Source organism: Aythya ferina, assembly GCF_964211825.1.
Source record: "Aythya ferina genome assembly, chromosome: 9".
Classification (NCBI taxonomy): Eukaryota; Metazoa; Chordata; class Aves; order Anseriformes; family Anatidae; genus Aythya; species Aythya ferina.
In genome coordinates this window covers 3042660-3069270 of record NC_140305.1, presented here as the reverse complement: position 1 = coordinate 3069270, position 26611 = coordinate 3042660, and the positions used below count along the sequence as shown (strand labels likewise).

Below are 26611 nucleotides of genomic sequence, written 5' to 3'. Positions count from 1 at the left end.
AAGAAAAGTTCTGTCCATCTCTCTTCCCATTTACCCTGAAGAATGCTTGCTTTTCCCGTTGCTCTTTTCTGGCATTAATAAAATATCAGAAGAATAGTGAAAAATGCACAGTAGAAGAAGAGAAGTTTGTAATCCCAATTTCTAATGATGAGTTAATACAAGAAAGTCTCTACATTATAAATTATAATTTATTTTTAGAAACTCAAAAACAATTTTGTCATTGGCCACATTAGCAGTTCAGCATTCTCCTACAGGAATATTATGATGCACAGGTTTCTGGAGGCAATCAATAAATGCGGCCGTACTTGAAAAGCATGTTGGACAGGACAACTTCCAGAGGTCCCTTCCAACCTCAACCATTCTGTGATTCTGCAATATATGGACTGTTGAAAAAGGTAGATTAATTAATGGTATCCAACATTAATAACAAATATTGATGATTGCAATTTTAAAACAAAATGTCTCCTCTCCATTTAAATTTCATGAATGGCCTAAACTCTAGAGTTTAAGCAACCTCTATATATGGCATGCTAACTAAGTGTAGGGCTACTTAAAAAGATTGTAATATTAAAAAATATTTCATTTTGAAGGTAGATTTGTCCCAGAATAAATCATGTCATTTGACTTAATTATACAGAACAAGGGCTTACTGTTATTATCTGATTATTAACCCCCACCTGAGTTATTTACATCTCAGTCTTGAGTAATCAGCATAATGACTACCTGCCTGTTGTGGTAATAATTAAGTAGAAAAGCCAGCAACAAAGTAATGAGGTTTTTAATATTCATTTTAGGTCACATATAATGAGCATGAAGTGTAATAGTAGGTCTTGAATATAATGCAATTGAGATTAATTTTTAAGAGGCTTAATTTTCTTCACTTAGATTTTTTTTTCTTTGTTGTCAAGGAGAAGCTAAAATTTTTTAGGAGCAAAATAAACTAAAAGGTCTGATTATAATGTGTAGGACTCTAATGCTTCATCATCATGATATGCCAGAAGATGTAGAGCTTACTTACATAAGCCATGCTTATGCAAGTATACACACACGCTTAACACCGTACACTACCCAGCAAGTCCATGTTGGTGCAAAATGTCACCATTTCAGTTGGTGGCACTTCAGTAATCTGCATTGACTAACGAGTAAAATCAGGAGACAATTTTTGAAATCAATGAGTTTATTCATTTTCAGATTTTTTCCAGCCACCTGAAGTTATGGATGTCTAATATTTATTCAGGTGAGGGTGACACTTCTTAGATTAATATCAGAATAATATCATATAAGGCTGGTTCAGGTAGCAGAGTGGTTTCCAAAGTGAAATGACAGGATTTTGCTGTCTGTGGGCATTGAAAATTAGAATCAATATTTCTCTAAGAAATTTACTGTGAGGTGATAGTACAGCAAATGGCTCTGATATGAAAATATTGAAGCCCAAGCTCATTTTCACTTTAGTTCTGTGGGACTAGCATCTCAAATTCATCTGGAATTCTAGAATTGGTATACAGTTAGGAGCATTACTTACAAGGGTTGTTTTTTCTGGAATATTAAACCATTGCTGTATTGCATTATTTTTCTGCAATTAATCCCAAATTATAGATTTTTCATTATTTCTTAGTATATTCTGCTTTATTCTCAGTGTTGACATTGTGATGAGCATATAATAGGCAATAAATGATAAAGCAACTGACTGTATAAAACAGTTGCTTTTAGAAGACGAGTGGGTTTTTTTGTTTGTTTGTTTCATTTTTTCTGAGCTTCCTGAATTTAGCTTATAATTAACTGTCTACTTTGCATTTGAAGACAAGTCAAAGCAATACATTCAAGCTGCATTAGGGATATATAAAGAAAGACTCTGTTCTTGGTAATGAGTTACCCTGATAGTGCATCCCAAGTATGTTGGCACTATTTGCTACTTTCTTAATAAGTAGTCTTAGGTAAGCGTTATACTTTTCTTGTAAGTATATATATATTTATATATATTTATATATATTTATATATTTATATATATTTATATATATTTATATATATTTATATATATATAATATATATATATAGTATATATGTGTTTATATATATTTATATATAATATAATATAATATATAATGATATATTATATAATGATAACATAATGATTAAATATATTTTATATATTTTATATGTAAGAAATATATATATTAATATATATTTATTATTTATATATTAATATATATATTTCTTTCCTGAGAGAACTCTTTTTAGATTTTCCAGCTTTATCTGTACCAGTTTTGAAATCATACCTCTTGTTTTCATTTCAACATTTCAAATATATTCACATTGCTTAATTATATTATATTTCTGTTTAAACTCCACCATTGCTGTTGGTTAGTTCAGGCTCACAGACCATGCTAATTATTTACAAATGTTTCCTCTGTGAAAGGAAAAAAAGTAAGTATCAAACATAAATCATTGATGACAATCTTTCATAAGATTCAAAAATCAAAATCTTTGTTTCATTAGAACACCTTCATAAAGGATAAAAGTTAGTGAGAATACACTAAGCTATCTGTGGATTAATAACATAAAGGCTTCAGTATTCTTACTTCATTTTGATCCTGACCCCTTTTAAACATTGATTGACTGTGATCGTTTTCAAAATCTGCTCTGAACCATCTCTTTCTTCAGTGCTCTGAATGAAAGATGAAATTCAGCAAGTCCAATACCAGTTCTCCCTTGAGGGTCTTCTCATCTGGTTTTGTTCTTTGTCTTTTTGTGTAATTTAATTTGTGTATTAAAGGTCAACATGTTTTATTTCTCTACTGATAGGCATTTTGATACGTTTTTGTTTTCTAGTGGAGAATATTACTGAAAGCCTCAGATCTGTAGTAAGTAGCATAATCAGTCTGTGATAATTACATCAATGCTGGTGAGGCCAATCCAAAGGTTTGGATTGAGGCCAAAAGGAGGAACAAAAGTTTTTTGATGTATATGTTAAGGAATATGCACCACCAGGTTATTATAAAATCCTCTGATATTGCAAATATTTGTGTGTACTCATACTTTACAAGTATGAGTAATTCATCGATGGTAATGAACCTACTTGTGTCCATTTCAGATTGTGTTTGCTTATCCAGGAGTGAAAGTTTATTACTTCGGTCACAGTACAGTTCCTCAAAAAGAATGTTTTAACCTGCTTTTCATATTTCAGTACAGTGATCCTTGCATAAGTCCTTTATGAGAAGACTTATGTCTTTAAACAGAAGGTAATTGTGTCCCCTCCTTTTGATGGACACAAGTTTTACTACCATATTTTAAACCTTCTGTTAGTGGTTTTTTAAGCAAAGTAGATAGAGATGCTCAATAAAGAAAAATACTGTGCTTTAACAATGGTTTTAAAGGAGATCACTGTACATGATGTGTGAAAACTTGAAGGAGAGAGAGAGTGTAGGCAAAGAAGAAAGTAATAATCTTTACTATTTAATCCTATTTTTTTTTAAATATGTTGTTAAAGATTAAAATGTTTGCAGAAAAGATTAACCACCACCAAAGCTTCAGGAGATGAAGCTAATGTTTAAGACTATCATTTGAATACTTTTTTTTTTTTTTTTTAAGTATAGCTCTGTCAGCTAAATATAGTTCAGATTTTTACATTTTTATAGACCATGTGAGTTCCCTGCAAGCACATTTTCTCTTTTCAGTGATTTATATAGTTTGAATTATAGGGGATGATAAGCATTTGCTGTTCAGTAGTGTAGTTAATGCTCAGCCCCCTGGGTAACAAAGCAGTGAAGCATTTACTACTCAGTGGTAGTTCTGCAACAATCAGCAGCAGTGTGACTCTATCACAGTAAATTTACATCGGTACACTTCATCCTCAGGGAGCTGAACATCCACTCAGTGAAAACAACTGGAACAGACATTTTCCAGTTATTTTGGATGACACAACTGGAAAAGTTTACTGTTGTAAGTGAATCAGAAACAGAAATCACAGATGGTACAACATGAAAATTATCAAGATCTTATTTCTCTCCTTTTTTTTTTTTTTTTTTCTCTAGCATTAAAAAAATAAATAAATGCTCAGACTGGAAAGTTTTTGGAAAGTTGAAAGTTGCAAAACATGCAGCATTGGCAGACCCACTGCAGTTCTGGTGCAGATGCCAAAGGCTCTGGGCCCTTCACTCTGGGCCCTTCACTTAGAAGGAACCTCCTCTCTCAGGTACTTGTTTTATAATGCTTCTGTTCCTGTGACTGTGATGAGAAAATACCAGGGGTTGCCTGAGTGAAGCAATAATAGCACTTCTCTAGCAAGATATTTTTCTTCAGTAGGCAAGAAAACATTTTATAAAGGAAGCCAGTATCATCTCCTTTTAAAAAATGGGGAAACTTGAAGCAAAAAGAGGTTCCAGAAATTGGCCACAGTCCTTCAGGAAGACTGTGACAGAGTAAAAATACATCTGAGGTTCCCTGAGTGTCTGCTTAATGTTTTGACCACTGCAGTCAATGCAGCCCTCTCTCTCTAAAATGCATCTGGAAGCCTCAGGCTGCAGTACAGCCTGCAGTTAGAATAAGGACTGACAAAGTACATTCTTCTCCTGTAAGATATGAAAGATGAGGCAAAGGAATCTGCAGCAGGCAAGATGAGCTTCAGACTAGAAAACAGCAAGAAAGTGCAAAGCAGGATTTTCATAAGTACTCCATCACCAAGGATGCCACTGTGATTGTGAGAAAAGAACCGAAGAGGTGTAACCCTCGGTAGCGAACCGAAGGTGTAACCCTCGGTAGTGAATCCACGGCAGTGAACCGAAGAGGTGTAACCCTGCTTTGGTGACAGGGAGTCCGTAGGTAATGACCATTAAACCTAAACTGCATTTTTAATCCTGACTTGGTCATACAGTAGAGAGACAGTAAATATAAATGTAGGCACCTCAGTGCAATTCTTGGGGCAAGCAGATCTCTGTGGCTGTACATTTGGTTTTACAGCACCAGAGTGCCTGACAGGTTGTCTGCAAGAAGGCTTCATCTGAGAGGCAAGTCAAGTTTCCTGAAGACACTTTGTGCTTGCCTGCCTGCCACAGTACTGAAACAGCATAAGGACATCGTGAAGAGCCTCAGTAAAGCCAACATTGACAAGCAGGCAGAGAAGACTGAGGGGGAAAAAAAAAAAAAAAAAAAAAGCATGATTTGTGTTAAAGTTGTGGATACAGAGCTGCTGACATGTCTTGTCAGTGATAAGAATGTAACCCTAACCTTTAGTTGTTAACAATTAAAAAGCAGCTTGATGTCATTGGAATTGGAATTGTTTTGGATTTAGCAAAAAATAATTAAGATTCACAAAACTTTCAAAGGGTAGGAATATGATAAATAATGGGGGGAATAATTATAAAAAGAAGAAATGGATAGGCTGAAAATTGTGAGAAAATCCCAGAAGAGCAGTTCCAGTCAGTGCTGTGGTGGGCACGCATCTGCTCGTTGCCATGAGTACACATGAGCAACAACACCCAGCCTGCATCCGACCTTAAAGCCTATGGACACTCAGATAATAATGCGAAGAGGACCATGTACTTACAAGGAGCCTGAAATAACCTATAGAAATGGCAGAGATAAACCTCACATGGTAAAAACACCTGGCCTCCTCGGTCACTCTGGTCCAGAAAATCAAAATTACATTCCAGTCCTAGAAGGAACTCTAAGTTTAAAACAGTGAAATGGAAGGGGAAAAAATAAATAAATAAATAAATAAAATTGAAAAGATAAATGAAAACGTCACACTTCCTTCTAAGAGAAGATGAAGGAGCACTAAACTAATAGCAAACCAACTTACTATGAGGCAGAATAATATTCTCAGCAGCTTCAGGGTTCATGTAACTGACCTAAAGCTCAAAGACAGGTCTCTTGGGAAGAACGATGGCAATATCTGAATAATTTCAGTAGTGATATCAGAAGGAAATTGAGAATAATGAAGGATTTATTATGTCAAGGTTCAGAATACATGGTCTCATAAATAAGAGAGGAGCAACTATGGAAGGAAGATATGGTATTCATGTAAGTCTTGGTGCAGATGTATGTAGTACAAAGAATATGTATGGCTTTACATCTGATAAAGCAATTACCTGTGCTATTACCTCAATCCTCTTTCCTGTATTACGGTATGCCTAAGGCAATCAGAGTGAGCTGAGGCATAATGTGGAGTTACACAATGCAAATAAAGGTGATGATGTAGCACAGAACATCTATTAGAAGTGACAGTGTGTATGATTGAAAGAATGAATATCCTCAACTGAAAGGAAAAAAATATTTCTGAAAACTTTGTGCAACTGAAAGAGAAATCGTTGATTCAATCAGAACGACGCTATACCAGATCACTTTTATAAGCTCTTTCCAGAGCAAAATCACAATGGAAACAATTGTGGATAACGTGCAGCAAAATACATTCCAGGGAATAATCCCATGCTGACAGAGATTGAACAAAACAGTTTAATAAGACTTCCATCCCTAATTTCTCTCTGCCTATGATTCTTTAAGATAAAGCCACATAATTTGATGTTGTTTACAGCTTTGGAAATATCCAATACCTTCTGATTTACAGCTTGGCCTGCACATAACAAAGTCCAGGTTGCTTGAGGAAGAAAGACACCCTAATCATAACAGCAAGTTTCAGATACTACATTGTCAACTCCAGACCTTCATTCCTATTTATTTATTTGTTTGCTTGTTTACTTACTAAATCTCTGAAATTAAATATACTGATAGGAAATATCAGCAGTGGCCAGCCTCCCCTGCAGCCTTTAGTAAATCCTCATATTGAGAAAGTGTAGAACAGCAAAAGTGATATGAAAATATGAGGCAAGATATGGAGTGAAAAGGGTTTGATTTTTTTTTCCATATCCAACTCACCTCTGCTTTGTATGTTTTCTCAAAATCCTTTAGGGTTTTTGGAAATAATCTAATGTGTCCTTCCTTTTTGATTCACAATTTACTATGCACTGTTAACTCCATTCCCAACATTTACATGAAAAGAGAAAAATCTTCATTTCTTAACTGTGTTGTGAAGGGGTGGTATCACAGCTTTGAATGGGCTGCATGTACATTTCAGGTAGCTAGCAAGGACTGCAGAAACTGTCCTTTGATGGACAATGTGTAACTTTTTCAGGTCTGTAGTATTTCACATGATGTGGATTGACAGAAATCAATCCTTTTGTTTGGAGCACCTCTGACTTACTCATCTGTAGTGGGAATCATTGGCAAGCTAAATTTTTGAGAAAAAGTTCAATGACTGAAATCCCCAGCTTGGAACTAGCTGTTATGGAAGCGTGTTTGGTCCTATCTCATCTACCTGTAGACATATACATCTTAAAATGAGAAGAATCATCTTCTGAAAGTATTGCTCTCGCTGGTGACTAGTCTAGCCTTGGAGAATGGACACACACAGGCACTTCCATACACCAGTTTATCCATGTATCTGTCAAAAGAGGAATGTCTTCAGATGACTGCAGAGCAGAGCTACAGGCTGGGAGAGGAATGGTTGGAGAGCTGCCAGGCAGAGAAGGACCTGGGAGTGATGGTGGATAATCAGCTGAATATGAGCCAGCAGTGTGCTCAGGTGGCCAAGAAGGCCAACAGCATCCTGGCTTGCATAATAAACAGTGTGACCAGCAGGGCTAGGGAGGTGATCGTCCCCCTGTACTCAGCTCTGGTGAGGCCGCACCTCGAGTACTGTGTTCAGTTCTGGGCCCCTCGCTACAAGAAGGACATCGAGGTGCTTGAGCGGGTGCAGAGAAGGGCGACGAAGCTGGTGAGGGGCCGGGAGAACAAGCCCTACGAGGAGCGGCTGAGGGAGCTGGGCTTGTTCAGCCTGGAGAAGAGGAGGCTCAGGGGTGACCTTATCGCTCTCTATAGGTACCTCAAGGGAGGCTATAGCGAGGTGGGGGTTGGTCTGTTCTCCCACGTGCCTGGTGACAGGACGAGGGGGAATGGGCTTAAGTTGAGCCAGGGGAGTTTTAGGTTAGATGTTAGGAAGAACTTCTTTACTGAAAGGGTTGTGAGGCATTGGAACAGGCTGCCCAGGGAAGTGGTGGAGTCACCATCCCTGGAAGTCTTCAAAAGACGTTTAGATGTAGAGCTTAGGGATATGGTTTAGTGGGGACTGCTAGCGTTAGGTCAGAGGTTGGACTCAATGATCTTGAGGTCTCTTCCAACCTAGAAATTCTGTGATTCTGTGACTGAGAGTAAGACTTATCCATCACATTTCAGTAGGTGAAGTCAGATGAGATGAATTTCAGCCAACAACTGGAAGAATTCCAAATTTTTCCTGGGTGGAAAAAAAAAAAAAATATGGGAAGGCTGAAGTCTGTAACAAAGTTGTGCTAGGCTGCAAGGTTTCAACAGCTGGTTCTCTTAACAGTGCAAGCATGAGAAAAAACATAAAACTTGTAGAAACACTTATAAAAAGCTTTCAAAGATATGTTCATACATGCAAGAATATTTGGGGAAGATGGTTTTCAACAAGAAGTTGACAGATGACACTACTGACTGTTTTGTTAAAGAGCAGCACAGTTGAAGCAATTCATGTGCAATATTAGTTGGTGAATTAGAGATAGAGTTAGCTGTGATTATAACTATGTCAAACCAAAAGCACCAAGACAAATTCCCTGTCCTGCCCCACTGTCAAAAAAAATAAAAATAATAAATAAATTTAAAAAAAAATGTACAAAATGGTACATTGAAAACTACACTTTCCAAATGATAGTATTAATGAGCAAAAGGACTTGAATAATATCTCATAAAAAATTAGTACCTAAAATTTTCAACAGATATACAGGAGAGAGGTGAGGGAAGGAGGAAGAATAAGAAAGCAAAGAATAGATATTTTTTTTGTAATAATTCCCAAAATAATGTAATTTTCTATTTTTAGTAAGATTTGAAATAGTATGGGGACTGATTATGAATCAGTAAATTATAACTGATTAAAAATAATTTTTCATTCCAGATGCAATATCAGATTTTTGCAGAGCTCATTTGAATAGCTGAAAGGTTATTTTTTTTCTATTTGAGGCATGATTTTATTACCTGTGATGTACCAGTATGTTTTTTTCACTGTGAATGTGTAAAACTCTGCATGGTATTGTTGGTTCCTCATGGAGTGAATGTGCAAAAGATAAATGACTGGAAGTGTAAGCCAGTTCTATTTCTTCTATCTGTAAAAGCTTTCTAGGTCTTAGTTATCCATTTGAAGCTGGATCAGGATAATTAAACATATCTGTTATAGGCATATTCCCATGAAATACAGAACACCCAAACTCTGCTCTAACAAAGCAATGAACAATTTATTTTAAGACTGTTTAAATCTGGAACTTCCATAAACATCATCATTGTGGGGGCTGTAGTGCTTGCCCAAACCCACATCCCAGAGGTGTGTATGCAATTGTGTAGAAAGTCCATATTGTGGGGTTTGGATCAACCTGAAGGAAACTTCATTGAAGGACTAAATACATGTATATGGTCAAGAAATAAAGCCTGTTTATCCAGCCACTTAACACCATTGATTGAAATCTTGGTATAGGCAGGATTTAAACTGAAGTTTACCAAATAGATTGCATGTCGACTCCTGATGCCAGAAATGTGTTTACAATAACTGTGATACAATCAGAAACAGGAATAGGGATTTTACCTTAAGGTGCATTTGAAAAGGTTTTTAGAACCGTTTTTATTGCTAAACCTATTCCAGTGATACATAAACCTTAAACCTAGTCCTACTAGAGAAGTCACGTACTGACCTAAGCTGGTGAATCTCCACCTAGCCTCAGCAGAAGGGGTTTAATGGGAATAAGAACCGGATGGTTTTTACCTTTGTTTGATGTTCCAGTTTAGAACACCCAGAAAAGAAGTGCACGAGCAGCTGAATTAGTAGTAGAAAAAACAGCATACTAGCATTTACACTCGGCTGTAATATGGGTAGAATATGTCACTACCATGTGGAATACTACAGGCTCCAGAGGTCTTTGGTGCCTGAATGGAAAAAGTGTCTGGTTATAAATGATTCTATCAATGGCTTGGGTAAGGATCAATAATATTTATTGAAAGAATACTACTTTATATGTGTGATGTTTATGTTATATATGAGGTCATTTTCGTGTATAGTGAAGAAGGTTGATGATTTGTACTACCTTTTTCTATAACAGCAGATCAGGGTTTGAAGCCAAGTCTCAGAATCAAGTGCAACTTCAACTGTAAGGTAACAAATGAAAAAGAGAATTGATTTTTACTTAGAAAGTACATCTTTACCTTGATCACAATGCAGTGATCCAACTGTGCTGCAGACTTGGCTTTGTTCAAGGTAATTTGATATTGATTAGCCTTCAGCTATAATGTTATAACAATGAAACTCATCAAATGTAATTCTAAACAGATATTGTTTTCAGGCAAATTCTATACCTGAGAAATCATTGTATCACAGAGAAAGTGGACTGACAAAAGCATAGCTATTACACTTAGTTTCTTTTTCTCCCTTCTGATGTGTTTGTATTGAGTTTTGTTTGTAACATTTGAAAATACCTGAGAAATGTGTGGTTCAGATGTTCTGTGAACGTGCTTTTTGCTTTTCAATCTGCTTAAATGTACTACTAATGTAAACAAAGAACTCAAAATGGACTTTTCAGAAAGAGGTAGCACCCTAAGTGTTTCTTTACTCCAAACTATCTCTGAGGTTCAGCTAATTGTCTAAATCCGGTGGAGACTTTTCCCACTTTAATGCTAATAGTGTTTAGACCCTGCCAAAATTCATAGTTATAAATGAGACATACTCAGCTGGCTTCTTATAACTGTTAACGTGCTGGCAACTGTCTATTTCCAGTGCAGCAATATGTTTTTCCTGTAGCTTAACAATCCTTTTCCTGTAGCTTAACGAAATAGTATTTGCAGTTGATCAACCCAGTGGCCACGTAAGCTGATATATACACTTCTATACATTATGCTGTTACTTCTGCTGTGAGAGTAAGATTTTAAGTTGTATTGACATCTAGAAAAATTATCATATCTTTGACCAGATATAATTTGCATTGGGTTGCTACAGCCAGCCACATTTTGAAAGGTGTTTTACTTACTGAAAGGTTATGATTGTCATATCTAGAGTCTTTTTCTGCATCTTCAACATCTTAATTTTAAGACTTATTTTTCTTGAAAAGTAAAATGTATTTGGTTCTGTTTTTTAACTTAGGAATTGATGTTTTCAATAGTTATGCAATTAAAACTTGGTTAGCATTTTACCTTAATACTGAAATGAATTTAGAATGATAAGCTTCATTCTCGTGTTCAATATGTAAGTAGAAGCAATCAGTGTGATTGCTTAAAATAGTCCATTTTCCATTTTTCAGTGAGAGTAACATTCAGAATTCATCAAGACTATGGACATATGTTATTCAGCCAAGTTATCACCATAGTCTTTTCAAAAAGTTGAAGGCATTAAATCTTAACATATTGTATTAGATTCTCACTAACACAGTCTTGGGCAAGATTTTTATACAAAGAATTTAAAACATGTTAATGAGTAAGTCCAAGTGTAAACTCATTAGCTTAAGACTGCATAGCAGAACATGAAAACAATGGTGTTTTTTTCCCTTAGGATGACAACTTCACAATTATAAACAGAGCATGGGAAGATATGCTTACGAGGCACTTCTTTCAGATGAGCTAATTAAGAATGTGCTTTTTATTTGTGCGTGTACCCAAGTGAATAGCACTATTGAGGTGGAAGGGACCAGATAATTTTTAAGTACCATTCACAGTTTGTTCAAGTGGTTAAGTTTCAAGACTGTGGTTCAAACTCAAGACTATGGTTCAAACTCTGTGTGGACACATTTCATTCAGTATAATTTGAGAAGATAAAAATGCAAACAGCTTTTGAAGGAATGCAGATGTCCTCTTTAATTAAAAAAAAAAAAAAAAAAAAAAAAAGAGAGAGAGAGAGAATCTGAATTAGAAAAAATAGAAACCATACCAGATGCAGTTAAATCTTTAATGAAAGATTTAGAATGCAGGGCATTCAGAATATTCTTGTCCACTATTCAAGAACATTTTTTCTGTGCTACATTTAGACTTGCAGCATCATGTCTTTTGTTATTAAATAGCCATGTACTGGTTATGTTTGTACTTTATTTTATCTTGTTGCTTTGCTACCTGACCAAAAAAAAAAAAAAAAAAAAGGTTGATATCACTAAAGCAGTAATCTCAGGTGATGTTCAGGAGCTGAAAATATACCAATACAAATATTTCTATTTGAGAATAATGCTTTTTATGCTATCTTCTGAGCAATAATATTAACAATAATGTAATATAACTGCATACCTAGCCCTAAGCATACAAAATTTCACAGTGGACTTTTTCTTTGTAAAATTGAGGGTGAAACTGCCACTGTTGCAGGGCAAGTGCAACAATGTAGAACAAATGTTCCCTTACTTCCTTTATGGACTGGGTAAGAATCAAGCAAGAATCTGTAATTAGGCAGACACCAGTGGCTAGAATATATTGTATGTTTTACAAAGAGATAGAAATCAAAGCACTTGATTGTTCTAGGGAATATGTCCAAAAATTGTACCACGACTAGTTGCATTGCTTACTATAGCAATGTTAATTTATTCAGTTTGTTTTATTACAAAGACACATGGCAGTCAGATATGGAGTGACTGCTCCCTAGCAAACGCCATTGAAATTAGCTGGTTTTCTGACTGGAGAAAAGAAAGATTTTTTTTTCTATTGGCAAAGAAAACATTTTGACTGGCTTAAAGGCTTAATATGCTCCCATGAACTTTTTATGACTTAATCATTAGAAACAAACTGCTTCATGATCTCTGTTATTTGATGCAAGTCTATTGCTTTTTTACAGTCCATCTTGATTCCAGGAAATAGAAATGTCTTTCTGGCAGACCAGCAAAAACACCCTTTTGCAGTTGTTTAGTAGCTCTAGAGTATACTTTACCTGAATGAGTCTCTTGAAATTTAAGCGAAGGAATTTGATTGATTTCCACTGATTTTCAGTTCTGAACTGATTTCCAGTTCTGAGACAAGCCGTTGTTGAACAATGTTGAACCTAATGAGACTTGTGCCCTGCTTATTGTCCTCCAGCGCATGGGTGAGTGTTTGTCTATATTCCCCTACTAGCTTTTGAACACATTGACTAATTGCTATAAATTGAAGTCTCACAGATATTCATGCAAGCAATTAGTATACTTGAAAATAAGCCAGGTAGAAGAGTGAAACAGTGTAATTTCTCAAAAGTAAAAAATCTGAATACTTTTATTATTAGGTATCAAATTGCCTCTTGTGAGGGAAGTTGGTACAAACACGATGCCGAGAGAAGGTTCGGTCAGACCTTTTATCACTGAGGAACCTGGCCACAAGATATGTCACATCTGACACAAATAACAGTCAGGTAAATTCTCCAAATTCAATTCCCATGCAATTCTTCCAGAATCACAGCTACTTTTGGCTTTTGTTAACTTTTCAGTTAACAAGGATGTTTTTCTGGAGGTTTCTTGGATTCCAGCAAAATTCCATGAACACTCTTTAAAAACACAAGTTTCTCATTCCTACTTAGTAAAAAATGGAAATGTATCTACTGGATATTGTCTCTTGCTGCCCTAAGAGACATAGCACAAGCCTAATAAAACAAAATGTGAGAAGGTGAAATGTAAATTGTAGTGCAATTAAATTCTTTGTCAATGAATAGCCAAGGAATTTTGCAAGAAATCACCCAGGATCATGAAAAGAGAATAAAAGGTATTATGGTGGTAAATTGCATATATGTACAAGAGGCACTATTTCAACTCCAGCGTTTGAGCTGTGCTCAAATTAAATGCCAGAAGTTAATCTCTACTCTTAAAATTTTAATCCAATTATTTGTTTGGCAAACTTCGAACATGTGTAGGTGTGGGTAGAAATACTGCAGATTTGTTAGGGCTTGACACCAAATCAAAAAGAAGCAATCTGGTCATCTACAATACCTGCCACATTCTGACTTCATCCTCTCTGAGGATAAAAAGTGGTAAAGGAAACTGATTAGTCACAATGGCAGGTGAGCCCCAAAAAATGTTTTGTTTGTTTGTTTAAGGGAAAGAGAACTTGTTCTCAGCTGTGTATCTTTATACTGCACAGCAGAGTCCTGTTAAATATCTGAGGAAAAGAGCTCCTGGAAATGTGAAAGCTCTTCTCCTGTCCATTATTTATGTCACCAAGCTTAGACTTCTGTGGAAGATTTCTATCTGCAGTCTTGGTTTTATTCTGAAATTATAGCTCTGTCTCTCCTTTTTTCTCTATTCAGGGTTCATCTGGAGATATAAATTCTGTGACAAAGGGCAGATAAGGAGACAAAATAGATAATGACAAGATAAGAGAATATAGAAAAAGAAGTTATGCTGAAATCTTTCAGGAAACAAGCACCTACTTTCTAGAGATTTTATGTGACAACTAGAGCTACTAATGTTATTAATACATAAAGAGGTTGTAGAAGTATCGCAAAGCATCTTTAAGAGCATAGGCTATACATTCTTTAAATACAAGAAGGACCATTGCATAGTGAGGGAACACAATAACAAATATTTTTCATTTTTCATGTAAACGTTGGGAAGGGAGTTAACAGTGCATAGTAAATCGTGAACCAAAAAGGAAAGAGACGATAGATTATTTCCAAAAACCCTAACAGATTTTGAGCAAAGATCTAAAGTAGAGGTGAGTTGGATATTGAAAAAAAAAAAAAAAAAAATCTAAGAAGTAAACAAGAGTTATAATAAGAAAAATTGTATTAAGAAAATTTGACTTGAAGACCTCTAAGGATGAAACCTGGTAAAAACTAGAATACCGTTATTTATTCAGTTTGTCAGTTACTCTGTTTGAGGTTATGGTAATGGCTGAGTGAAGAAGAGAGGCATTTTAGGCTTGCTCCAAGCAGTCCTTATTCTTCCTGAAGTTAAATAACAGACAAAAAAAAAAAAAAAAATGTGTTTAGCAAAACATTTATTGAGATTAAAACAGTTTATGGTTATATAGATTTTACTTTAAGAGGTAAATACTTAAATAAAAAAAAAATCCTTTGAAATGGTTTACTTTTCAGTAAACATTCTTATCTGTGAATTTTATATGAATTCATGACCAGTTTGTACTATCTTGACACTTTATGTAACTATTTAGAGTTAAAAATGTATGAAATCATCCAGCTAAAAACTTCACATTTCAGAAGTGGATGAAGTTTTACTTTGAATGAATATGCACGTGCCTGTCAGTTTTAAGGAATATTCATTTTGTAAGGTGTCGTGGTTTAACCCGGCTGGCAGCTAAACACCACGCAGCCGTTCGCTCACCCTCCCCCCTCCCTCTCTGGGACGGGGGAGAGAAATGGAAAGTGAAGCCCGTGAGTTGAGATAAAGACAGTTTAATAAGACAGGAAAATAATAATAATAATAACAATAATAATAATAGTACAATGATGTTAATAGTACTACTAATAATAATGTGTACAAACAAGTGATGCACAATGCAATTGCTCACCACCCGCTGACTGATGCCCAGCCTAACCCCAAGCAGTCCGGCCCCCCTCCCCCCGGCTAGCCACCCCTACATATTGTTTAGCATGACGTCAGATGGTATGGAATACCCCTTTGGCTAGTTTGGGTCACCTGTCCTGGGTCTGTCCCCTCCCAGCTCTTACTGCACCCCCAGCCTGCCTGTTGGCAGGACAGAGCAAAAGGCTGAGGTGTCCTTGGCTTGGTATAAGCACTGCTCTGCAACAATTAAAACATCGGAGTGTTATCAGCACTCTTCTCATCCTAAGCCAAAACACAGCATTCCACCAGCTACTAGGAAGAAAATTAATTCTGTTCTAACTGAAACCAGGACATAAGGTTTGTTTTCTCTTCTGGCATATGTAATTTCTAAGTGCTGGAAATGTGCTAAGCAATGCACAAGGCAAGCGCTACCAACAGCTTTTGCCATTTAATGCACTTAGAGCTTCATTAATGAAAATATATGGTCATTAATAGACGTGCTACTAAAAATTATCTTAGCTCTGCTGTGAGGTTGGAGAGGAATAGTTTTGTTCTTCTGCTGTAAATTCTTTGATCTGTTTCTTCTATTAGCTGTTTGATGTTACATTATTTGAATTTCATTTCAGTAACAGCACATTAATTTGCTTTTGGATCTGTTTTTTGATTGTTTTGCAGATTGGAGAATTCACAACAATAATGGTCTCTACTTTTAGGATTTTTTTTTTCCTAAACAAAAATTATTTTATATCCCCTTTCTTCCAGCCAGGATGATTTACGCTACTGTATGATGAGAGAAATCCTGCATCTTTGGTTGTATGTGGGGCCTAAGATAGAGCCTACCATAACCGATAAGGTACAAGGGGTTTGAACGATCTTCAGGACTTCTGGATGAACATAGCAGAGACCCAATGTCTGAAGTTTCTGAATCCCACTGTAAGGTAAACTTTTATTTATTTATTTATTTATGGGGGGGGGGGTGGACAATAAGATACATAAACCTGACATGTGAAGAGTCTCATCTAATTAGGTAGAGCTGGAAAATCACATTAAAAAAAAACCTTTCTTTTCCTATTGAGATCATGAGGGAAAATCCACTAATCCACTAGAATTGGAATGGTTAGAATTTGCTTATCAAAATCTTTCAAGAGGAACATATATTTATATGTATAGCATTAACTATCAGAAATGATGATTCAAATTCCAGAAAGAAAGAAAGAAAAAAAACCTAACCTTTTAACTACTTCTGTAAATTCCAAATAGGGAAAAACAAATTATTTTTCCTTTATAGACAGTATCCAAAAACTACAAGGAAAGAAAAATTTATGTAGGAATAACAGCTAGAAAATAAATGAAATGTTCCTGTTTTAGTAAGGGGTACTATTACTTGATACATGCATGGAAAAACACTATCATTTTTCATTGGAGGCTAACAATTTTGAAGCTAGTAGGTTCAGAAGATATTTCATGGTCTAGATTATTAAATTGTAGAAGGAGTAATCAAGAAGTTCAGCTAGTAGCATGCTTGATAAAATGAGAAATTTTTGTTTAGATTCCAGTTTATGGTTGTTTGCTTTATATTTTACCCTCAGGAAGAAACTTAATTCTACAGCTTTTCTAATGTTATATGAAGCACGCAATAAAGCATAAGGCAACTTTGCCTGGTTTATATTAGAACTTTTAATTAAATGTGTTTTTCATTTATTTTCAAGCTGAATTTTAAAACAAAAAGCAACAGTAGGAGGCTTTAACTGCACAATGTGCCTTTTGAGTTAGAAACAAAAGCTGTCATTGGCTTCTCTGGAGGAGGATCATGCCTTTCATTTATATGTAAGGTGTGACTGAATTTATAGAGTTTTTCTACATGAATTTGTGGTCTATTCACTTAAGCACTTCTCAGATGCTAAAAAATTATCTCTACAAAATTATTGTCAGGAAAAAGACAATTTATTTGCATTTTATGTTTTTTAACAAGGTATGTCAGAAACAGCAGATACCTTTGTGGATCTTGAGTGGATCTGTGTTCTATGAATTGACACCTCCTGTACCCCGACCAAATGCCTGTGCCACAAAACTGTTGTTCTGTATTGATGTGCTATCACTATTTATGCTATCAGGACATCCATTAGTAATCTGACAAGAGAAATACAAATACAGTTCAATGAAAATTCAAACTCAGCAGACCATATTGGTTTTGGACTGCCTTTGTAGTATCTTGTATTATGCAAACTGAAGTCTGTTCAGAGGTTCCAGTTTCAATAAATCATGTCTAATGGGAGAATTGTGACCTGTTGTTACCATCAAAGGGTGGGGATCAAGGTGGCCTTGGTGTAACCTTTCTTTTACCCTTTTCCATCTCAGCTTGTAGCAGCCAAACCACGCTTTCATCAGGAAATTGTCTTGGTATTTTCATACAGTATTCTGATTGGCACACTGAAAATGTGCTTTTAGCAGAGTATGAAACTGAAGATGTTGCCGCAAACTGAGTTGGAGCATGTTGATGACTTCATATCACACCTGTGCATCCAGGCATTTCCATATGCCTATAATTACAATTACATTTAATGGCATGCAAATTGCACATTCAGTAGAATCTACCCAAAAGCTTGCTAGACTGAATTCTGAAGCTGTTTTGAAGCTACCTGTCCGTTGTTTGGTCAAACCAGAATGTAGTATAAATAGAATATAGACAGTATAGAATGAAAGTCGTACCCTTTGGTTAACTTTATATGCATGCTTTATTAAAAACATAGGAGTAAAAATGTAAACCAGGTGAAATAATTCTGTCCTAGAGTTCTAGGAGCTGAAATAAGAACTGCTTCATTCCACAGAAACATGAGCCTAATTCTTACCACATTCCTAACCTAAGTGTGCAAAATCATGTCTTCAGGTGAGTTTCAGATAGACAGCTAAATGTCTAGATACTATGGTTTTCTTTATTTTATTAAATGTGATGTGAGCTGATTGCCTGGGACTGGACTTCTACTGGATGTGAACCTTGCCCTCCATGTTTTGTAACAGCTGGATTTTCAAAAGGTTTCTCTTAAGTTGTGAGCTCTGTAGTTCCATCACCCATTAATATGAAATGTTTGCATCATTATTTCTAGTTGAATGATTCACTTTTTCAGAAGTAATAATAACAAAAATGCTTAAGAGATTTCAGCAGAAAAGCAATAGCCTGGATCCCTCTAGAGGCCATTTGTATAATATTTGGTAGGGAAAAATAATTAAACCTGTCTCCCAATTCTCTGTCCACAAATAAAGGAAGCTCATGTTACTGCCTATTATCTTGCCAGCATGCTTCTGTTGGGTGGTGAAAGCTGCATAATTATTGTACTTGCTCTTCCTTAAACCAGATCATACTTCAGACTGAGTAATGAAGCAGGAGTTTTACTGTACATTAATTTGAAATCTTAAATTAATTCCTATATGCTTATTTCCTTGAATATTGCTTTTTAAAAGATGAGTGTTTCTTGTTAGACACGGATCGACACACCAGAAGGATAATTTTCTGTTTGCAGTAGTATTGCCAAGGAGCTAATAAAACCAGCTAGACAAAAGGAATACTGTTATTATCTCACATGTGCATTTAAGCAAGGCCTGTGTGGATCTGATTCTAACCTCAAGTACTGTGGCATTACTCCTGAGCACATGTGTGTGAAAAATCCAAACTTAAGTAACTAGAAGACAAGACAGGCTGCACAAAATGTGCCAAAGTGTGAGTAATTTGAGTGAAAAGGAACAGTGCTCAGCACAGCAAGGGAACGAGCAGAACTTTCTAAATCCTTCATGCTACTTCTGTGATGAAAGCAATCAGAGCACAAATTTAAGATGACACTTCTTAAATTATCTTTAAGTTCATGCCTTTTGAACACTGTGATGAATTTTGCACGTTTAATGCTTCCTCAGCCTGAGAGCATGTTACTCCAATAACTCATTCAGGACAATCTGCTTATTGGGGTGTGTGCTTTGACTAAAGGATAGAGATAACACTCCAGGTTATCAGTGTTCACTGTGAAAAAGCAACTTGTGAGTAAAGGGGATGAAGTACAAGTAATGTTTTACAGTCTGACCTTGATCGAGTAAAAAAACTTGCCACAAAACGTCAAACCAATTTAGACAGCTAATCAGAAAAATAAGAATGTTTGTCTAGTGATCTTGGTAAAATTCATTGGGTAAATTTGTTCTTAGTGATGTTTGCGCTTTTCATAATTAGGGTTGTATAATTTGAGTACATAAGTGGTTTATGATTGATGTCCTTTAAAATATTTTTAGCTCAGCTCTAGTTCTTGTGCTATTTTTCCAAAAATTTGTCATTCTTATCCCCTACCTAGGAAAGTATTAGGAAGTGTTATCAATATGTTATTACACAAGATCCTCCCAAACATTAGAAAAATCAATTCTATTTTTTAATGAAATGAATGTAAAGAACGGTATACATTTATATTTACTTCTGGCATAGAACAAAATTGGTTTTGATCATTCATTATATGCAAAATATCCTGTTATACACCATGAAATGTAAGTTCATCCACATGAACACTGATGAGGTACTTTTGAAGAAGTGTTGGATAAAATCACTATCCATGTTCAACTTTGCTTCAAAGGTGAAAAGCATAATGTTATAATGAAAAATAAAGGTAATTTAAAAAAAAAAAAATCAACAAAAAAGGGCATGTTTTTATGCAGCATTACACTATCAGGGAAAAAAATCTGTATCTTACATTCATCTCACACTAGGATATGCAAAATATATGCGTAATCTGAATTGATTTTTTTGACCAGTAAATGTCAACGTATCAGTCTTTAATAGTCTGGGGATATAGTAAAGAAATTACTGATAGTGTCAAAATCTCAGCCTTACTTTCATATCGGAGCTGAGCCAAGAATTATTGATGGCAAGTGAAAGATTCCAGTGGGCTTTGCATCATCCTTCACTCTGATTCGCTGCTTTGCTTAAGTGCCACTTTACATTTTTTCTATGTACTTGTTCATGATAGAAGTTTCATTTCAAAGCAGGAAGTATATTTTGAAAGCATGTGAGCTGTCATCAGGTACTTTTAAGCAATGTAATTCCTTATGCTGGGTTGATTGACTGGGGAGCTGATTTATTGCTGCTTACTTTTGGCTCCATAATTAAGTGGGAAGCAATAATTCAGCGACTGCGTCTGCCAGTAAGTGGAGCTCTTTGCTAGTCCAGGGAGGTCTTCACCAGGAGCATTTTTTATCAGCTGTAGAATTGATATTCAGTTTTTCTTGAGCCCTATGGCAGCTTCCATGTTATGTTCTGCTTCTGTTGGTTTACAAAATGAGAGGATGATGACCAAAATCAATCAGATTATAAATTATTTTACTTCCATTAAGATTTTGTTCCCTTCCTCTTTGACAGCCAACTGTTGCATCAATTCACTCTGTTCCTTAAAAGAAAGGAGAGATTTTAATACTTTAATTTTATCTTTATTTTACTTCTTGTGTGTGTGTGTGTAAGAAACATATCCTCGTATTTTTAATAAAAATGGGGTGGGTTGTTATGACAGGGATTTGGGGAGGAGGGAAGGGTTTCCCATGTTTTTCATACTTTGCACTTATTACTGATCAATGGGCATTTATAGTAATGGTTCATTAGGGTGCAGAAAGTCAACCCAGTTCTGCCATGATCTACTTTGTGCCTTTATAAAAACCTTACAGTGTAGGAAGGCCTGCTTTCATGAGAACTGGTCTTCCAGGAATCAACTATATCTTAAATTATTTTCTACTGCAAACTGTCTGGGTTAGGAGGAATTGCTAAAGAAAACATAGCTTTCCAGTCACACATAGAGAAGCAAGAATTAAACTATATTCAATCAAGATGACATATCAGGGTTAGTTTTCTAACTTTAACTCTCAAATGAGTCCTCAAGGAAAACAGACTGAATATAACATTACTTTGCTAATCGTGAAGGTATCCTTCTTTATATACTTTATTACTGTTGAAGTCTCATTTATTTATGCTGGTATGTGGTTTATCTGGTATGTTACTCCATATATCCTGCTAATATTTTATCCTAATTATTTACAGAATCACAGAATCACAGAATTTTCTAGGTTGGAAGAGACCTCAAGGTCATCGAGTCCAACCTCCAACCTAACGCTAACAGCCCTCCACTAAACCATATCCCTAAGCTCTACATCTAAACGTCTTTTGAAGACTTCCAAGGATGGTGACTCCACCACTTCCCTGGGCAGCCTGTTCCAGTGAAATTTAATGTATACATTAGCTAATGCTGGGTCAGCCAGCTCTCTGAAGGTGGCTCATTTTGTGTGTAATGTGCGTGCTGCAGTGCTTGTTTTAATTCCCTCCGAGTTTGTCAGTGTTCTTACCGGCCCACAGTCCCAACTGGTATTCTTCAAAGTAGGGCAAGACTATTTTGGCAGGAAAAAGAAATTATCAAATGTGCAGCTATGACAATAAAAAAGGACAAAGAGGAAGATACATTCTAGTGTAGGGCAGGGAAACTGCTCTTTCCTCCTGTTGTGGGGGTGAGTTAAGCAGGGAAATTCACCTCACCTGGGAGATGACTTCTGCCAACTCAACAACTTCAAATTAAAGCTGAAGGGGAAGGGAGATTGCATCTCTGTAAAGGTTTCAAACAGTTAAAATATTTTTCTTAATGCTTCCGATGAATGTCAACTAGTAAATTAATAGCATTATTCATGTTAGTAACTAAAAAAAAAAAAAAAGCCAAAGAAGTGGAACACACTACCAGTGTATAGGTGGAGGCATAGATTACAAAATGGCTTAACATGTTGAAGTTGAAAATTGTATCTAGATCTCTTGTGCCCAAAGCATACTCCATGAGGTCTCTCACTTTTGCAACTTTTGAATTTATTTATGTTTTGAGCCTCAGCTTTCCTCTTCTTTCATTGCCAGGACAGTGTTTTCTGGAAATGTTTTGTAATGTTGTGTGCTTGGCCAGATCTTTATACCCCTGGGGGACAGATTCGAGTAGAACTTAGAAGCAGATCTTGTTAGACTAAAATCTCAAACTTATTTAATAAGTAAAATTCAAAACAAAAAAAAAGAGAAAATGGAACTAAAAAGGGTTTGTAAATCAGTGTCATGTGGCTATGACAGTCTTTGCAAGCTGCCTGTTGCTTCTATGATTAGCAGTTGAGTCTCCACAACTTTCTGATCTGCAGCGAACATTCAGGATCCAGCTTCCAGGTCAGCCCACACTGTCCCTGAAGACTCTTGAAATTTCTTCCCCTGAATTTGCTCAGCAGCTCTCCAGAAAAGATGCAGCCTCCTCTCTTCTTCTTCTGACCCACTGACTTCTGAGAAGAATACGACATACAACAAAGAATGCAAAAATTAAATAGCTGCAATACTCCCCTTGCAGAGGATCCTTCTCACATGGGAAGGTAGAGAGGATCACTGAATCTGGAGAAAAAAGTACCCTTAAACAAACAATCAGAAGGGCTCATAGCTATAGGGAAACTACGAAATGAAGGGGAAACAATGTATTAATGAGATGATAGCTGCTCACACCAGCTTTCTCCCTGTAACCTGTTGTGTTTCTCAGCCTCAGCAGAAAACAAAGCTCACCTGTGCTTTCCTTCAGGTCTTCAAGGGATTGATTGTTTTTTGAAGTACGAAGACCTACTTCATTTAGCTGTTAAGGGCTTTCATTGGTGCTATGAAGTCTCACAGATTCCAAAAAATACACCTGTATATCTCTGCAGGATCACATCATTTTACTGCTGATGCAGCATAGTAAGAGTGTATTTTAGATCACTCCCAGGTAAATCTGGCTTTTACTCCATATAAAAGTCAGGTCTTTAAAACAGCTCAGTTCAGAAACATACTCCGGGACTGTTGCCTCTTAAAAGCAAGGAAGGCAGTAAATAGTTATGTTCAATCAAAAAAAAAAAAAAAAAAAAAAAAAGCCACAAAGCTTCCCTTAAAGACCACTATGTCAGTGCAATGAGCTGTAAGGCTTTGGTAACTTATATACTTATATTCCTCTCAGTTGTGTGTGATTTTGTTAGAGGATGCATTAGTTAACACTAATGAGTCCTTGCCTACACACTCTCATCTTCATAACTAACACACCAGCACTTGTCTCAGACCATTACAGTAACATTACATCAACCTACATAGCTAACTGTGATTTATTAGACTGCAAAACAAAAGCAATGTAAAAATTGGCTAGAATGGATATTGGGAGGAGAAAAAGAAAAAGTCAGACTAATCTCACTTTTTTTCCTTAAAACATGATGCAGACATTCTATCCCAATCAAGATCACTGTATATTTTTTGCTTTACCTTTACACTTAGAAATACCATCTAGAACAAACCTGATTTTGCAACTGTATTTAAATATACTCTGACAATATGCATGAACATTGCAGGAGGTGTCAAAAGTCTGAAATCCAGATAAGGGCTAACTGACAAACTACATACCCATAAGTCTAAATGTGGAGAAGAGTAACATTAACTTCAGTGGAACAATGCAGGAACTGTAAACAAGAAATGCTTAAGTGCTGTGGTGGATCATTGCCTTTCTGCCATGTTTTACACCAGACTAGCTTTGAATTGAACTGGAAAGATGGGGTAATGGAGCCATCATTCATAGGCAGCCAGGGCACATACAACTTTTTAAGACAACCACACCTTTGACTTTAGTCAGTGTTGTTGGCTTAAATTAAGTGGGGGGTTATTTTGTAGCTTTATGTCTCCGCACTGTAATCAGGCCTCGAGAGAGACTCAGAAGAAATGTCTGAGTCATTGGAGTCATTTTAAATCACTGTCACTGCAGGAGAGGCAGTAAGTGCTATGGTACAGAAAGCTGCTCCCTGAGCAATCAGGTGCTGAAAAGGGAGTGAAGCAGAAAGCCCTGATTGGCATTAGCATTCAGCACCAACTTGTCTACTCATAACCAGCTTCCAATTTAAAGGAGGTACAGACCTTACCATAGCCCACTCCACAGGACAGAAACATATATATACCTCAAGAAAAGGTAAAAGAAACAGAGATACGACAGTGACAAATTATTTTGTTATTTCTCTCCTTTTGTGCTGTAAACAGTCCTCAAGTAGCTTGAATACACTGATTTGGTAAGTAGTTTGATGTTTAATCATTATTTTTGTAGGTTAGGATATCAAATAGGTGCAGTCTGGATATGCTGCAATTGCTGTCAAAGAGATAAAAAATTAATTCCCAGGTATTGCTCATTTGTATCATACAAATCATAGGAAAAATATAATTGGGGTCAGCTTTGGCTGCCCTTTTGAAAATGTTCATGTAGGGACTTTTCGCAAGAGTTTATTTCTGAATCCTTTGTGAAAATAAAATAAGTTTACAGTAAAACCAATAAAATAACAGGCTAAATAAATGTTAAATCACAAGGGAAAATGTAAAAGATTTTAAAAGTTTCTATAAGCTTTCCAAGAATATAGTGGAGTTATAAAAAAGAGGACTTGACTGACCTCCAATAAAGTCAGGTAAAGCTATTCATGAACAGATGTAATATTTTTTAATTAAAAAAAAAAAAAAAAAAAAGCACATTTATGGAGTTCTGCTGCTACTTAAACAGCGGTTATGAAAACATGTTCATAAATAGGTAGCATAAGGTGTACTGATAAGCTCAACAAAAACTCTATTATATCTATTATATATCTAATTATATCTATTGCAAAGACCAAACCTGACGTTTGAATTAGATGTCCTTCCTAGCAGACTGAGGGGAGAGTAGGTAGATAGTTATATCCACAGCCAGCTGTATTCCTTCTGTCCTACCTTTTAAGCAGACAGGTTTTTTTGTTTGTTTGTTTATTTGTTTGGTTTTGTTTTTTTTGGGGGGGAGAAAAAAAAAAGAAAGATTTTCTTATTTTGTGAGATAAGGGACTAACAAATGAGCTCTTTCTGCCTTATTAAATATTAGGGATGCCAGATCTTTGCTTGTGTCATCACCCTCCTCTTTTTTTTTTTTTTTCCAGCTTTGGTACAAGGCTTAGAGAATAGATGGAATAAGCAGTGTAAAACTTATAAAGCAAAAGAAAAGGTCATTCTGTAGAAATAAATATTGAAAGTAAGTCAGTGGCCTCCTTTATGCTGTTCTGGCATGGTAAAGGTTATTAAAGACCCAGAAAGGGTCCCAGAGGTTACCCCTTGGAAAAGGAAACATCTTCACTTAGTGAGCATAGCTCTGCAGTATAGTGTGGAAGGCAGGGGTGGGGTGAAGCAGATCTGAATTCCATCAGAAAGCAATGGAGCATGGAAAGAAGAGGAGGAAAGTGACAGCCTTCAGACAGTTCAGGGTAGAAGTGACCCCAAGGCTCAGGGGCCATCAGAAGGTGGAGGTGGGACAGGGACACTTGTGCTCCCCTGCCAGGCCCTGGGAGCTGCAGTCCTGTGACTTGAGTGTGAACCCTCTCTGCCAGCAAGTACTTTGCTGCTGACAGGGAATTTTCCTTTGGTACTTCTAGATTTGTATTAAAGCTTTTTGCACCTTTCATCTCAGCTTGCAGAGCTGCAGTGAATTTGTGGTTGAGACTCTAAACTACCTAAAACACTAGAAAAAAAGTGTTCTTTTAAGCAATTTTAATGTATCTCTCTAGTATGCTGATGTTGCCAGGGTGATTGTGTAGTAGACCAGAGAGTATGGAAAATACCAGCCTTCTGTGTTTTGGGAAAGATGGCCTGCAAAATCAGTTTTACTACATTTGTCCCCTTCCAGAATGGTTATTATTGAGAGCTTGTAGCTCTTTGACTCTCCCTAGTGTATGCTTGTGTCTTTCGTAATGTGAACTACAGAAACTTCAGTCATTACAGACCTGAGGCTGCAAACCTGCGTAGACAGAAATCCACACCTATTTTGCATTTCATTTCCCTCTGTACTGAGTGAGAAAATGAGAGAGCATATCTGAAGAGATACATCTCAGGAGACATGTATCCACAAGAAATAAAATATCTGTATTCATGGATATAATCCAGAAACATCAGGACATCTTTTACATGTGCAGTCAGTTTATCTCTGTAGAGTACATCTGCAGAGACATACAAGGACCAGGCTTTTTGTAGAAGTTCAGATCCACCACCACAGTTACCTGACTTGCATGCCGTTTTC

General features: G+C 36.2%; 3 long non-coding RNA genes across 5 annotated transcripts in view; all 3 read left to right on the top strand.

Annotated features, from left to right (window-relative positions):
* LOC311441775 overlaps positions 1-26611 on the top strand; it is a 333528-nt gene that overhangs the window by 146917 nt on the left and 160000 nt on the right. The window lies entirely within an intron of this gene.
* LOC311441773 overlaps positions 1-26611 on the top strand; it is a 117768-nt gene that overhangs the window by 71492 nt on the left and 19665 nt on the right. For 2 of the 3 annotated variants that reach the window (XR_014696206.1, XR_014696207.1), the window contains exons 1-2: positions 15303-15863; positions 16269-16444. This is a non-coding gene — a long non-coding RNA (uncharacterized lncRNA). Of the gene's footprint in view, positions 1-15302; positions 15864-16268; positions 16445-26611 lie in introns of those variants that run through there. The other variant, XR_014696205.1, reaches the window with a different exon arrangement.
* LOC311441776 lies at positions 749-4192 on the top strand. The gene is made up of 4 exons (XR_014696211.1): positions 749-1237; positions 1801-1934; positions 3855-3939; positions 4032-4192. It is a non-coding gene; the product is annotated as an uncharacterized lncRNA (long non-coding RNA).